The sequence below is a fragment of the Macaca fascicularis genome, chromosome 19 (genome assembly GCF_037993035.2).
Source record: "Macaca fascicularis isolate 582-1 chromosome 19, T2T-MFA8v1.1".
In the NCBI taxonomy this organism is placed as follows: Eukaryota; Metazoa; Chordata; class Mammalia; order Primates; family Cercopithecidae; genus Macaca; species Macaca fascicularis.
In genome coordinates this window covers 37,622,120-37,638,896 of record NC_088393.1, presented here as the reverse complement: position 1 = coordinate 37,638,896, position 16,777 = coordinate 37,622,120, and the positions used below count along the sequence as shown (strand labels likewise).

Genomic DNA, 16,777 nt, shown 5'->3' with positions numbered 1-16,777 from the left:
CAAAAGGCTGACTGCTGGCAAAAAAAAAAAAAAATCTGTTTTCACAAAAAGGCCCTCCCTGAAGAATGCACTAGGACTTGGGCTATATTTTATCTTGACTTCTACTGTTGGGGTCTTCAGCTCAGCCCCCTACTGGAGCTGCTCTGTGCAGGAGACACAAAGAGTGGCCGTGTCCTCAGCGGTGGTGGCCTGGGCTCAGAAGTCCCTGCTCCATCACTGGCCAGCTCTGTGACATCTGGCAAATTTTTACTCCTCTGGATCTGAGCTCTCTCATTCACAGATCAAAAGCCTCAGCTCTGTCCCCAGGACTTCCCCAGTGAAGATGAAATTAGGCAAGGTAAGTAGAGCGCTTAGCACAGTGTCTGGCACGGAGAAAGCTCCTGAGTGATGGGCAGTCACAATAGGTCCCAGGCATGCCTCGGTGGCTTTGTGAAGCTGCATCAGCACCCCTTAGAGCATCCCCTGCAGCCAGTGGAATGAGCACTCCCACCTAGGGCATCTCTTCCCTTCATCCACCCTGCACCACCCCTGGGCAGCCCACTTGGGCGTCCTCCCACCTCCCACCTGCATGCCTACCACGCCCCCCAGCCCTTCCGCTTGTCTACCCTCAAGCCCAACCCCACCTTTTCTGGTCCTCACCCATGATCCTCTCCACCCTTCACCCCTTCCACCGGTCGGATCTCCTGGCAACGATGATACAGCCCTGCCCCACCCCATTCTCCTTATGGCGACAGGAATCAACCCCACAGAAAGCATTCAACACACCCCCATGATGCACTGGGGTTGCAGAGGCTCAGGGGAGAAGACATCAGCCAGGAGTCCATTTTGCCAGACTTGGGAGCCATGATTGACGTGCAAAGAATCAAGACCACATCACTGTCATCATGCCGGGAAACACAGAACTCAGGCTGGCCTCTCCTTCTCATCCTCGCCTGGAGCTCCCAACACAGGAGCCATTCAGGAAGTGGCCAGGACCAACTGGACCCTCACAAACAAAGGCGGGAGAGGGACGCCTTACTCAAACCTTCCCGCGGTATTTTCAGGAAAGCTCTAGTCAGGAGAATACAGAAACTTCAAAACCAATCACATTTGGGACATAAGAACAATAATAATCACCTTCATATCTCAAACCATATTTGACCAAGGTTTTCAAGGTGACGGCACATGCATTATTTCCAACTGCCCATCTTCAGGGCCAAAGCATTGGACAGGGCTGGAGTTGTTACCCTCTCCCCACACTCCTCACGCCTGGGAATCTGGGAAATCCAGATCCCTGCCAATGTCCCTTGGGAGAGATGAGACAGGGGGCCCACGCCTTTGTCCCTCCAGCACTGGCACAGTGTTTCGCACACAGGAGGCCCTCAGGGGGTCAAAACTTGAAGTGAACAACTTTGGGAGGTCGAGAACAGAGACAAGCCATCTCCCACCTTGTTAATGGGCACTCAGGTTTCATGCTTTTCTTTCTTGTTAGAAAGTTCACCAGTTTTTGTTCCTGTCCCACTCCTTTAGAGCAAAAAGGACCTAGGCTGGAGCAATGCAGATGGAAAGAAGACAATGCAGGGCAGAGACCTCAAGGGAGATGCAGTTGGGTCTAAGGCAGAACTTCCAAGAGCAGCCAGGATGTTCCCATCATCTCAGATGGAGCCAAAACACCCCAATTCAGCACCACTAGAATGTGTCAGAAGACCGAAATGTGGCAGGAGACCTACCTGGCCAACCTGGCGAAACCCCATCTCTACTAAAAATATAAAAATTAGCCAGGCATGGTGGCTCACACCCCTAATCCCACCACTTTAGGAGGTCAAGGCAGGCAGATCACTTGAGGTCAGGAGTTCAAGACCAGCCTAGCCAACATGGCAAAACCCTACCTCTACTAAAAATACAAAAACTAGCCAGGCGTGGTGGCTCATGCCTGTAGTCCCAGCTACTTGGGAGGCTGAGGCACGAGAATGGCTTGAACCAGGGAGGCAGAGGTTGCAGTGAGCCAAGATCACGCCACTTCACTGCAGCCTGGGTGACTGACTGAAAATCTGTCTTTAAAAAAAATATATAAAAAGAAGACTCAAACTTGGTTAGGGCATCCAGGCTGGGGCGACTAAGAAGCCTCCACTCATCGCCAAGTCCATTTTGGCATTAGGGAAGACAGCACATGGACTCTCAGACCATGTCGAGACCATCAGCAAGACCAAATCACTTGTTCACGGGCATAAGATTTGAGGAGACAGGGCTGAAATTAGACTCCTAGCAGCTGGAGAGGGTGGCCTTGGGAGCCTGTTGGGCAACAAGGAATCGCCCAACTGTCAGAGGCATGTGAACCAGAGCAACTCCATCTTGAATAGGAGCTGGGTAAAAATGAGGCTGAGACCTGCTGGGCTGCATTCCCAAAAAGTGAGGTATTCCTAGATGTTAGATGTTTACGGTTAAGGTAGCAGATTGATAATGGTTACTCAACCGACCCAGATTTGGGAGTATCCTAATATCCCAATATCTTGAGAACAAAGACATTCCTAATTTTGCTTTAAAGATAATAAAATCGATTCTTGCAAAGTATAGTAATTAAGAAAATTACTCCCGTATCACAAACCCTTGTAGCAGAGCATATCTCTCCATGATCTTTTATATCCTATATATATGAGCATTGGACCTAGGGTGGACACATTCCTTTTCTTACTTTCCGGAACACCCCACTCTGTCTATGAGTAGCCGTACTTTCGCCACTTTACTTTCTTAATAAACTTGCTTTTGCTTCCAACTGTGGACTCGCCCTGAATTCTTTCTTGGCGTGAGAACCAGGAACCCTCTCCTGGGGTCTGGATCTGGACTTCTTTCCTGTAACACCTTTCTGGTGACCACAGAAGCGACTGTAGTGTGGAAACCCCTGGCCCAAAGGCTAACATTGGGTAAGTGGTGGGGTCCTGTAACACAATGAGTTGTGTGGGCTGCGCTCACACAGGAAACATCCAGGACTCCCACCACATCCCAAGACTCTGAGACCAGAGGGGCTGCCAGCTTTCCCGAGAACCTGAGCCAGGCTCCTGCCCTCATGGGGCCTTCAGTCTAGTGGGCAAGTCTGGAGTCAGTTGTCCCCGTCCCTTCTCCTTCACATCTTTGCCCCAGTGTCAGGCCACATCAGCTCTCTCAACGACAAAGAAGCTCCATCCCCTTCCAGGGCCCCCATGTCAGGATGGCCCTGCCCCTGGCTCAGCATGCCTGCCGGCCTCCCCTGATGGACTGTGAGCCCACAGGGCAGCCAGGTAGCAGAGGCCTGCAAACACCTGTTGGCCATCCACGCCTGTACCCACTGTGTACTCAGAAACAGGCAGATGCTGGGCACAGCAATGAACCCAAAGGTAAGGTCCTGGCCTTGGGATGGGGTTGGGGAGGGGGGGAGGCGCATGTGCTTTAATGGGGGAGCCAGGCGGCAGTCAAGGGAGTCAATTGGACAACATGAGTGACTGAATGGGAACACCAGATGGGTAGAGTGTCAGGGAGGATGTGCTGAAGAGAGAACCCACGGTGGAGCCAAGAGTCACAGGAAAAAAGTGCCTCCAGGCAGGAAACAACCCATGCAAAGGCCCTGAGCTCACTGACACTCCCACCGCAGCTCCCTCCCACCACAGCTGCTTCCCACTCTTCTCCAGACCCTGGCCTATTCTATTTCTGAAAATGAGCGGAAGCCCTGCCCAGCCCCATGGAGTATCCAGTGGGTGCTGACTATATGTGTGAAATTGACAGGTGCTGCACCACCCTGGGTCCGCGAGGGCCCTGGTGGCTGTTCCCAGCCTCATTATCTGGTATAAGTAGTGGGAGGCAGGGGGCTGGGGTAGAGCAAATGGCAAGGCACCTCCATGCTCAGGTCAGACATCATGGCCCTCTGAGGGGTGGAACAGGGCCAGCCAACAAAGGCAAATACACCAGGGCAAAGACACAGATGGAGGTCAAGAGCCACCATCACCATCACCCTCAACAAAGGCATGTACGGGGATTAGGGGAGAGGGGATGCCACGGCAAGGACCAGGGAGATCGGGCACTGGAAATTTCCTCAGTGGCAACTGCCTGGCAAAGAAACCTTGGTACCTATGGAGCCACTAGAGGATGAGGGGCTGAAGGAGAGGGGGCTACAGCAGCCGTCCCCATCCTCAAGACATCAAGCACACACATTGGCACACACTCACATGGAGTGGGCACCCACACACACTCATTACACACACTCATCACCCATGCAGATATACACATGGCTCTCACAGACTCTACCCAGGCACACAAGCCTCAAACACACATGCACAAGCACATGAGCACACACAGCCACAGTAAAGCACATCTACACATATCCCTAACACACACACACACACGCGCCTGCACACACATGCGCATACAAGCGCAGATAGCACCCACATACAGGTACTCACCACCCACATTCCTGTAAGCACTCAAATACAAACACACAGGCACACGAGGTGCAAACACAAACACATACGTGTGGTCACACACGCATCTATTCGGGCCCACACACGTGCCACGCCGGCACATTCCAGCCTGCACTCGCCCATCTCCAGGCACACGTCATGTACACTCTTGCCCATACGCACACACGCGGACACCCACCCTCACCCCCACACAGACACACACACCCAAGTCCCGGGACCTCCCACTCCCCAGGCCGCAGCGCACTGTGCGAGTGGAAGGGGTGAGCTCCCCGGCAGAGGCGCAAGGAGGGTGCAGGGTGCGCGGAGTGGCTGTGGGCAGTGGGCTGGGGGCCGGGGACGCGCCCGGGTCGGTGCCGCTTGGTGGGAGCTGCTGGCGCGCAGGTAGCGGGGAGCCCCCGCGCACCCAGCCCGCCGGTGATTACTATGCGGCGGCAGCTGTCTCCGGCGCGGTGACGGCGCCTCTAATTGATCTCATTATCTACCCTCCGTAAGGTGAAGTGCGGCCGCTCGCGGGGCCCGGGCGCGGGCAGGGCCGGCTGGCAGCCGCGGGCCGGCGGGGGCAGCGCTCGGCCTCGGGGTGGCACTACCGCCGGGCGCCGCGCCAACGAACGCAGGCGGCGGGCGGCTAGGCGGCCGGGCTGGCGTTCCTGCACCGCGACCGCGCCGGAAAACACCCCGGGGCTGGGCGGCGTCTCGGAGACGCATTCCTTTGTTACTCCCACAGTCTTTGGTAATGATTATTAATGCCATTATGTCCCATTTCCCCTCACCTTCCCCCGCTCCCAGAGCCGCGCCCGCGCGCCCGATCTCCAGGCGCTTCGCTCCTCCTGGAACCAACAACAATGATCCTCAATTAACCCTCTGCCAGGGCTGCCTGCTCGTGAATGGGGCGCTCTTCCGACTCGCGGGCGGCAGGCGCCCCAGCCCGGGCGGGGGGCCAGCCTCGGATCCCCCGGCCCGACCCGCGGGGACTCGGAATCCGCCCGGGTGCCGGCTGGGGGTGGCCTCGCAGCTTTCCCGGCCTCCCTCCAGGATGAAACTCGCCCTCTCTGGAGGAGAGAGGGCAGACACGGTACGAGAAGTTGCAGGAGGGAAAGAAAAAAAAAAAATTCAGTTTGTTGTGTTTTCCTTGGATTTGTTTTCTTGCCAAAAAAAATTACCCCTTTTGTCTTTGCGCAAAAGAGGCAATCCGGGCACTTTCTGGTGGGCACCGAGGCGGTGCCAAGGCGCCTTTCTTCAGGGCGGTTTCTATTCCTTTTCTAGGCTCACCAGATATATTTTTAACATAAAAAACACTATATTTAATTGGTTATGGATCTCTGTTCTCTTAGCACTACTGGATATCACAGAAAAACACATTAGTACAGAGCAATTAGTGCAACGGCAGTAAACAACTAAGGCACTATTAAGCTGTGGGTGATTAAATAGTATTACTTTATATTTTTTATGGTGCTAGACTAAAAGATTGAGATTTAAGATATATATATTTCCATTAATATTAATATAAAATATAAATAACAGGTGTCTTCCACTTCTTCTTAAGGTGCAATTTATACTTAGCACTTCAATCTATAGAGAGCTACTTTTCTTATTGAAAAAAAAAAAAATCTTTCTTTATACACTCCAGGGCAATATTTCTTATCTTCATGCACCCGGATATTTAAGCAGAAATATTATTTAATTGGAGTTACGGAGTCAGGCGAAATAATGCCCATACCTATATCACCATTAAAAAATAATAATAATAAAGCTTCCATCCCATTGAAATACGCTCTATCGTTTCTATCTTTGCAAAGAGCGAATCAGGCATTATGTGGTGAATCGACTGCAGGCCCGGAAAACAGGCGGGCGGCGGGTGGGCTGGGGCCCTAGGACTGGGGCCGGGCCGCGTGCACCTTGCAGAGGCCCACCCTGGCCCCGGCGCCCACTGCAGCTCAGGCCGTTCCTCCTCCGTGTGTGTAGATCATCCTGGAATTCTGGCACATCTTTCCTCGGCATCTGATTAAGTTAACAATGTGCTGCTATTTGCATGCAGATTTGCCGGGGCTTTCTCTCCAGCTGCTCCCAGAGACTTGGTCTTTCTCTGCGTTGTGATAGCACAGCAGTCCCTAAATGCAATCTTTGTCAGACCCAGGTGTGCTCTCATTGAGGACGCCTTCGTTCCAAGCAATTTTTCTTTCTGTAGCATTTATAAGGCTCTATTATAGTATAGCCACATCTGGAGGAAAATTCTCCTATTAATTATATACTTTTACCACTAGGAAGACAGATTCTAAAAGATACCAACATTTTTGTTGTTGTTGTTCTTATTTCTTTGACAGGCTGCGTTTTATTTTATTTTGTTTTGTTTTTCCAGGCATTTCAATATTTAAAGAGCCATTAACCAAGGGGTGGGGGGTGTGAATTTCTAGGGGGAAAAAAAAAAAAAGAACAACAGAACTAAAATCTCAGTGTCAGCCCTACCATATCTCACAGGGACAAGTCCAGGGAGAGGTACCAACAGAGATCTCTCAGAAGGCCTCCGGGCTAGGCAAGGGATTCAGGATGAGGGCCTGGCCAGTGGGGAAGAGTTCCGTTCTACTGGAGTTTAAAAAAAAAGGTGGTGGGGGCGGGGGTTGGGGGGGGGGAGAACAAGTGCTATTAACCTTTAACCTAGTCTGCTCCCAGGTGGACATTCAAGCGTGTCACCAAATCGCCAGACAATTTGATTTCTCTAAAGTCAAAAAGGAGTACCCAATCGGATCAACATGGTGATCCCGATGCGGAGTTTTCTTTGTGTGGTGGGGTAATTTTTCAATTAGGTTGGAGACAGAGTAAAAGCAAAATCTGGAGCTCAGAATTCATGCTCATCTTTCAGAAAGAGACAAGAAGCAGCTTTGCCCAGGGAGTCTGAAAGTTACTTTAGAGGCAGGTGGGTTGTTCTGTTTGTTTGGCTGGTGCTTTTGCTTTGTTTTCAAATCTTTTGGTACAGTCAGATTAGATGGGGGGGGTGGGTAATGGAGAGAATTAATGTAGGAAATATAGGAAAAGTTGTAAACCATCGGAGGGTCCCTTTCTAAATTATAATAAATTTAAAGGGCTAGAATTTTTTATTCAAAAATTATTTTGCAAAAGGGTGTGTACTTCGTGAACAAGAGTACATGCATGAGTATGTGCGTGTCTGTGTGTGGATGTGTGCGTGTGTGGGTGTTCTATGCTAGGGAGACTGCACGCACACACACTCACACACACTCGCACACACTCACGCACACACAAAGAAAGCTGAATTACCTTGAGAACAGGGAAAATGGAAATGGAACCATTTTCACTTTTCAAGCCAAACTTCATCAGGTAAAAATCCAAGCAAGGTTTTGGTCACTTGAGTCCAGATCCTACGACGACAACGTGGAAACTCTCTTCTCCAGACTCACCTCCCCTGTTCCAAAGGTGGCCTCAGCAAGATCCCAGGGCTATGTCCCCCGGCAGTACCAGGGGCGGCTCCCAGCAGGCCACGTGTGAGCAGCAAAATCACACAAGAGAGGCCTTTTTGAGTCCTGCCTCTAAAGGCTGGAGTCACTGCTCCCAGCCACTAACTGCCTCTGCTTACTGGTGCTAACCCCTTTCCCTCAAAACGACCGATTGTTTTCACTCTCTCTCTGCGAGGTCAGAAAGGCCCTGCAATTAGGGCCCATCTTTGGACCATGCCTCAGTCTCAGTTTTGTCAGCTCTGAAATGGGAAGAGCCAATCCCATCCTAAGTACATCCATGAAACACTGTCAACCCTGTTCTAAATAGAAATGATAAATAAGGGTAAAGTTTACTCTGATTCTTTTTTCTTAGGTCTCATTTCCTCCAAGCCTTGGTGCTGAAATTAACTGCCCTTCTTTCGCCCTACGAAAACAAGAAGTAGATTCTAGTTTCATGACACATAAGGAAGAATCTATGCAAAAAGGTGGCAGATATTAAATGCATAGATTCTTCAATGTATATATATTCTCTCTATATATACACACACACACATATGCATATACATATATATATTCTCTATAGATGCATTTAAACATATAATGCAAAGAGAAATAATTTATTTTCTAATTTGACCCTTTTGGGGCCACTGCCTTTTCCATCTCCTGCTGGCTGGCAATGCCCTCTCCTTTCCCCTACAGATATCCAGATACCCTCCTGCAAAAATAGAGCAGGGAGGCAGATGCAGTGATACTAGATTACATCACTGGATAGCATGTGGCATTGAAGGGAGAAAAAAAAAAAAAAAAACAAGAAAAGACAAATGACATTTTGCTGCTATGGTGTGCTATTTTAGTGGTGATGGCTTGACTTTTGGCCCAAACGCATATGCCAATGGCAAGGCTAACTCCAGGGACTCACAAAAAAGAATGTGTGTTCACAGCTGTACTGTACACCAATACAGATTACATGTTTTCAGTGTTGCGGCCACAACAGAATGCTAATTAACATACTGGAGTGATGAGAGCGGCTGCAAGGGCCTTATTGTTCCATTATTTCATGAAGCCCAGCTGCCTTTGTTTATGTCACTTATCCTCTCGTGCCACAGGTTTTTACTCCAAAAATACTATCCCAATACAGCGTTAATATTTAAAAAACAAAGAGGTGGCAGATTGTCATTTTTGTGTCAGTCTCAAACTGCAGAACTGTTAAGCTGTTCTGGTTCGGTATTTAGAAATAATTTAACAGCCATATTCAGACACTGCCTGCATTCTAACATAATGGCTGAATACTTGAACCAAGCAAATGCATAACTATCCTGACATCACTTATGAGATTTAGATTGGTCAGTTAATGGAAGTCTTTACCACAATCAATACCATAACAGCTTCTTGAAATGAACGTGATTTTTTACACGGAGTGCTGCAAACAATAACTACAGAAATATACTACCTTTGTACCCGGCACAAAGAAGCTAAAATGCAAAATTAAGAAGCAATTACATTTTTGCAAACTAATATTACAGTTGATTATTAAAAACAAACACTTTCAAAAATACATACTTATCATTTAATAATTGGAGGGCATTAATACCCCCCGTACCTGATTAATCATTTTTTTACACTTTTTAATAGCTGTTTCACCTACTGGCTACGTTATCCGCTTGCTGTTAAGTATTGATATTGATGATTGATGTAATAATGATTAAATAAAAAGCCATATTTAGAGCTTGATTTGTATAACATTTTTTGTCATAATCTTCATGCAAGAAAATACTGTCCACTGTTTAAATTAGTTTTCTTTTTCCTTCTGTTTTGCCTGGATTGTGCGTAAAAGTGACATTCTATAAAATACAGGTTTCCTCAAATGGTGTTCCACCAGCAATCCATACATTCTATAGTAATTTGCAATCACGGTCAGGGGAGGGTGTTGGCTCAAGCTCAAAATGTTTATGGTGCATTGCTTCCCCAAAGAACAAAAACACCCTGGGGTTTCAGTTCAAATTTCCCTAAATGCACCTTTATTGACATCAGGTACAATAGTTGGGGAAATACGTAATACCCCAGCACAGACGCCATTCAACCAGAGTCATAAATTAAGTTAGAAAAGGTCTCCCCTAAAAAGTATAGCACTCCACTAATCAAAGCCACGCTGTCACCATTGCTAAAGAACACGGAAATCTTCCCAACAACCAATTGAGGGAACGAGCCATAGTTGCTTTTTAACGAGTTTAACTGGTAATCTCAGATAAATGGAGAACTGCTTGAAGTGTCTGCCTTCTCTAAGGCAGTAATGAGAGGATTTAGAGCATTCTGCATCCCAAACTGCGTATAACCAAGAGAATGCCACAGGTGTGTCACCATCCACGTTAGAGTGCTTTCTCAGTGATGGCCATCCCCCCACTGTGGACACAACATAGATTTTTTTTAATTGGATCCAGGAGCTAGCTAAATTATCCAACTGCTCTGTGCTTAAACCCCCAGCTAGCTTATGTACCAATAATAATAAAGTTTCCATAATAGCAGCTCAGCCTATTACTTTTTTTTTTCTCTTAACCTAAAAGTGCAACCACTTTATTCTGATTGCAGCCACTGAAGAAACTCCTGAGTTGGTTTCCTTCTAAAAAAAAATAATAATAATAATTGCTCAAGAATTACAGAACAGACCCAGGTTAATAATATTCAATTATGCACACACGTATTTTCAGAGGAGAACCTGCTTATCTTATGGTACAGGGAGAAAATAATGTCATAATTCATTCCTTTGCAATCTGCAGAAGAATTTTGTCTTTTCCTTTACAATGTTTATTTGCCAGGTCAAAGCAACAGCCAGTCATAACCACACCCCGGGACAGTGACAGCAACATCTAGACTGCACAACCGCAGACGGGTCGGACTCAATTGACACAGCTTCAGTGTGATCCTCTACATTTAATGCATTCATGTTTCATTTGCAAAAAGAAAATCTGAGCCCTGTGCTACCATTCTGGTTTTCAGAGAAGTGTTACATTTATAAATAAGAGATCAAAATCCTTGAGTGGGCAGAAATAGTATCATCAAACCAAATACATGTTTCCACCATTTGGACATATTTTTAACAATCCTAATCCCACTTAAACTTTGCGAAAACTCTATTGAAAATTTAACCTTGTGCTCTTGAAGCTGAAACTGATAAAACTTAATAGCAACAAGGCAGTGAAACACTAATAAACTCATTATAGATCACATAAATGGGAGGTCTGCATGGCTGCCAGACAGCGCACGTAAGCGCCTCAGTTCCAAAGAGCAAAGGCAAGCAAGGTAGTGCGGCGTCTGTGTGGACAGTTGGAGGGAGACGATTTGGTAACACTTCACAACAAGTCTGCTAAATTTACTGGATCAGGCAGTTCATTTAGACTTTTCAGATGCTAATTATAGGTGGGCTACAGACAAGCTGGTATGAAGAATGAGTTTTCCTGAGGCCTGAGAGCCACATCAGGGTCTACACTTGCAAAATGGCTCCTGGGTCCTCAAAGCCCTTTCCATGTGATGCTCCTTCACCAAGCAAGGGGAGCTGCTGAGGACCCAGCCTCCACCAGTCCCCTCCCTCGGACCCGGTGAGCTTCTCCCCTGTCAAATCCACAGAATCCTCCCTACAGTTGGTTTGTACCAGAGGCCACACCTTGAGGTCTGCTCGCTGAATTCCACCCACTCATAACTTGTGTGGCTCACATGGCAATTTAAGAAAAGATATGTAAGGGTCATCAACTTGTTGAGTTTCATGTAAAAATAGAGATTCCTGCTTTTGCTTGAAAAATCCAAAGCTCTAGCAACATGAAACCCACATTCCCCATGGACAGCCACCAGGGTGCCTTCTCCAGGTGGTCACAACCTCAGCCACTGATGGAAATGCTGTTGCCCTTGCAGGCCCATCAGTGGGACGTCCGTGTGGCTGCCAGAGAGCACATAAGTGGCTTTAGTTGCAAAGGGCAAAGGCAAGCGAGGTAGTGAGGTTTCTGTGTAGACAGATGGAGGGAGAGGATTTGGTAGCACTTCACATTTGGTAACAAGAGTTTTGCAGCCATAGTCTGCACCATTCAGAGAATGCTGATAAGAGGAAAGGAAAGACACGGTCAAAAGAAGATACGCTAAGGAGAAGCTGGAGGATGGACTGGAAGAACACAACTTGTGTTTCGAGCCTTACCCCACCACGTTCAATCAACATGTGGCTGCTGCAGCAAGCTCTGCCTTCTGTGAGTCTCTCCTTGCAGAGGGTGGGGAAATATATGCCTCCTCTTTGTCATGACAAGAAGAATCTGGGAACCCAGGAGGGACAGGAGTAGCAGGGAGGGACAGAGGCTCTGCCCTTGAGTGGCTCAGTCTAGGTGGGGAGACCAGGCATGAAGCTCAGACAACCAGAACCAAGGCAAGCGGTGGGAGATGGTGGTCCAGCTGTGCAATGGATACTTTAACAAGTGTGAGAAAATGCTGTGCTTAGCCTTGGAGAGACCACAGCAAAGCCAACATGGGAAGGTGCAGGAGGAAGGACTGGGGCACGGGAAGGAGGAAAAGGAGAAGGGAGAGACTGAGGTGGTAGGCAAGACAGTGAAGTGCAAGGCTCTGCTTGTGGGTGTCATTCCCTGTGATCTGTGGCCAGGAGCCAAGATCAGAGCGTGCTCGCCCCTCGGCTATTCCAGACTCTCATGTCTCATTGCGCTGCTGCCACGGGACCAGCATCACTAGCACTTCCCGGGGGCTGGCTAAGGTGAGCAGCTTGGGCTCCACCCCAGACCTCCTGAATGAAATGCGCATTGAAGGCTCTGATCTATTCACCTGGTAGAGAAAGCCAAACGGATCACTCCAGCTCCCCGCACTCCACGTCCACATGCCCTGGGCTTTGCCATGCGTGGGGCGTGTAGGTGTGAATTGCAAAGGAGTCTAAAGGGACTCTAGGTGCATTTCTAGCCAAGATAGATCCCCAGTCCATCCGCCTCAATGGTGTTTTTAGACCATCAATAAATATGGCTTCGGTAGTCAGATGATGTGTAATTAGCATTAAACTCTTTTATTTCATGTAAGTTAGAGCCTTGTCTGAGACACTTCATTCAGGAAGTAACCTGGCACTCAAGATCAAAATGAAATATTAGCATGTCAGCGGTGGCCTCACCATGGCGCGCTCCCCTCCCACCCTCCAACCCTGCAAGGGAACAGCACGGAGCATCCCAAGCACCCCAGCAGAAGGGATGTGGCGGAGGGGCTTTCAGAGATGAGGGGTCAGACTTTCTTCCATGGAAAAGGAGCCACTGCCCCTAGCAAGTGAGAAATGGAAAAACTGACCCTTGTTGAAGTTGAAACCAAATAAGTGTCATCCTTTTATTGCATTTTCTTTCTGCTCCTCAAACTCATCCAGCCTGTCGCTGCCTTGGGGCCTTTACACCTGCTGTGTCCTCTGTCCAGCTGCTGCCATCCTCATGGGAATCAGTGTCCCCTCCCCAGAGGGCCTTCCCTTATCACTCAGTCTCAGTCAGCCCTCAGTCCCTCAGCTTCAGATCCTCCTGTTTAAACACTTGGTGTGGCATTTACCCTAACAAATGGTGTTCCGGCTTCTTCCTATATAATAGTATTTGTGTATTTATTGCCTGACTCCTCCAACTGGAATGTCAGCTACAAGAGGGCAGGGACTGTGGCTGTTTTGTTCTCTGCTGCATTCTCAGGGCCAAAAACAGTACCTGGCTCATCAAGTAGGATGAAAGAGAGAAGAGAGGGAGGGGAAAGGGAAAACACGGGATAAACGAATAGATAGATAGATAGATAGATAGATAGATAGATAGATAGATAGATAGATAGACAGACAGACAGACAGATAGATAGATAATGGACAAACGATAAATAGATAGATCTAGAAAGGAAGAAAGATAAATAGATCTATCCATATATAGAGAGACGATAAATACATAGACAGATTGACAGATAAGATGATAGATCGAGAGAGAGGGAAGGAGGGAAGGAAGAAGGAAGGAAGGAAGAAAGTAGATAGATAGATAGATAGATAGATAGATAGATAGATAGATAGATAGATAGATATGACAGACAGGTAGATAATAGATAGATAGACAGACTGACAGCTAGCTCAATTGATCGGGCACTTTGGCTGACACGGAAGAACATGGTGCCCACTCTCAAGAGTCTTGCAATTTAGAAGGGAAAGTGACAGAGCCAGAAAGCATTGCCCAGCAGCCGCTCACAGTGTTGTCAGATGTGACCAGAGCGGCACATGATTAAATGGCAATTAGGGATTCAAAGGGAAGGACCATGAAGACAGAGGAGAACTTGCTGTGGGCTGGAGGAGTTGGCGGGGGGCTTCCTCAGGGGTTTGGGGGGTGACTTCCTTGCACTAGATTCCAAGTACCTGGCTGGATGTGAAAATCCCAAACAGTGCCCCAAAGTTGCACAGAGATCACCAGACACATAGCAAGATTTCAGACGATACACAGAGAAACTCCTGTTTTTTAAAAATGAAGACTTATATAACTATTTTGATACTTGATATGAAAAATACATAACTGGCAAATTCAACCAGAGATTTCATAGCTATTATTATTCAGGACAAAGCTAAATATAATATGTTATGGGAAAAAGTGTGCCTACTTAAAAACTATTAAAGTCCACAAGCAGGTGGTTCTCAGTCTGGAAAAACTCCAAAATTAGGTGTGGGAGGCCGAGGCGGGCAGATCACGAGGTCAGGAGATCGAGACCATCCTGGCAAACACGGTGAAACCCCGTCTCTACTGAAAATACAAAAAAATACAAAAAAATTAGCTGGGCGTGGTGGCAGGTGCCTGTAGTCCCAGCTTCTAGGGAGGCTGAGGCAGGAGAATAGCATGAACCCGGGAAGCGGAGCTTGCACTCCAGTCTGGGCGACAGAGCAAGACTCCGTCTCAAAAAAAAAAAAAAAAAAAAAAATTAGATGTGGGAATGCTGGAAGCGGCCAGCTTAGAGCTAAGGAGTCAGCCCTCGCACTCTCCAGAGCCCTGCAGGGAGTGACTAGAAAGGTTACCTCCACAGGAGTCCTTGCTACATGGGACCTGGAGGTCAGCTGGGTTGTCCAAGGCAGATGTGGGCTTCGTGGCCCTTGCCTGTGTTCGTGGAGTGGCAATGGTATGTTCAAGCACACCAGGGCCTCCCTGGGCAGCATCTTCCCCCCACCAAAGCTGTGTGGGAAGCAGGAAATACTCCTAGAAAGAACTGCAACGGCTGCTCCTGCCTCTTGCAGGGGCAACAAGAACTAGCAAGTCCCTTCTCTTCTAAAGGAGAGAGAGAGGGAAGAAGAAAGAGGGGAGAAAGACAACAGACAGGGAAGGGGAGAAGGAAAGTTTGGGGAGGTACAGGAACAGGAAGAAAAAGACTAAGAAGAGAAAGAACAAGAGCATCAGAGAGACAGCGAGAGAGAGAGAAAGAGAGAGAGAGAGCACATGCCTATCTAAAGACCAAATGCTGGCGAAAGTCCTTATCAGGAAGAAAAATTTTAAAATGCATGAACTCTATTTATACCCTGAGTAAACAAGATAATTACGTGTTCGTTTCATAAGTTGTGCCTTGATTTCAGATCACCAGTGACCATGAATGTTTGGATTTCATATAAGCATGTTTAAAAGCCACGGGTCTTGACCCTCCGACCAGGATGCTAAGCTTAGTCAACACTTTTCACACTGTGATCAAGGCGTAAAGCGCAGAGTTGAACAAACTAACATTTTACTCTTGGAACTGAAGTATAAGCAGGAGAACTGATGAATCTGCTAATTGTTCCATTGTTCTTGCCTGCTCTTGACATTGGCATATACCCCTTGTATCACCCAAAGTACCTCTTTTGTATACATATGAAAAGAAAAACGCATATGACCCTGATGAATATAAAGGGTGTTTTTCTTTTCTAAAGAGTCATCACTTTTTGCTGTTATCTTAAGGCCAAGTTGCTTGTTTTCAGTTCATGCCCTGGCCTGAGAGCGTGCTGGGACTGCCTGCAATGCACCCTGCGCAGGCTGGACACTGTCTGGAAGCCCCAAACTTAGCCTGTCCCAATTTCCATCTTTCTTCCGGCAGTTACTATAAGCCTCAATCAAGAGAAATGCAACAGCAAGTTCTGTAAGAGGCTGGTGGGGTGATTATCCTTTATTTTTATTTTTTAAGACAGGATCTTTCTCTGTCATCCAAGCTGGCATGCAATGGTGGGATCTTGGCTCACTGCCTCCTGGGCTCAAGCCATCCTCCCACCTCAGCCTCCCGAGTAGCTAGGATTGCAGGTGCACGCCACCATGCCCAGCTAATTTTTATATTTTTGTAGAGATGGGGTATCCCTATGTTGCCCAAGCTGGTCTTGAACTCCTAGGCTCAAGTGATCTGCCCACCTCAGCCTCCCAAAATGTTGGGATTACAGACATGAGCCACTGTGCCTGGCTGGGGTGATTATCTTTCTCCCATTCCCATTTTCCCTGTGTCAGTTCAGCAAATGGTTTTCTAGCGGTTCCATTCTTGGCTACATCTCAATGAGTCACAAATAACTTAACTGGGCACACAGCTTTGTTCACCGTGGGGCTCCAGCCCACACCTCCACTCTTGCCTGCTCTTATGCTATATCCTATACATCTTACACCTGTATCCTAAGTTCCAGCGAAACAGAGATGCTTAACATTCTCCAACATACCTATCCGCCCTCAGTTTTTCCAGGCTCCCCGTCTCTTGCCTCTGCTGGGAATGACCACTTCAATTCCCCCTCCCAAATCTGCAAATGCATCTGACAAACCCCTGCCTTCTGCAAGAAGCTTCTCTCTTGCCTTCTCCCATCTTGACTGTTGAATATTTTCCTGGTCCCTCAAGGTCCAGCTCCAAGGCCAGCCCTTCCATGAAGCTCTTCCCGAGCCTCAAAACTAG

The 16,777-nt window shown here is 47.8% G+C and overlaps 1 protein-coding gene across 48 annotated transcripts in view; it reads right to left on the bottom strand.

The window, feature by feature from the left end:
- The window catches only part of ZNF536 (zinc finger protein 536), a 489,005-nt gene that overhangs the window by 330,730 nt on the left and 141,498 nt on the right, over window positions 1-16,777 (bottom strand). For 6 of the 48 annotated variants that reach the window (XM_065536317.1, XM_065536313.1, XM_074024695.1 and 3 more), the window contains exon 1: window positions 7,698-7,849. The exons of the other annotated variants lie outside the window; for them this stretch is intronic. The gene's annotated coding sequence lies outside the window, so the exon portion shown is untranslated. Of the gene's footprint in view, window positions 1-7,697; window positions 7,850-16,777 lie in introns of those variants that run through there. 48 annotated transcript variants of the gene reach the window in all.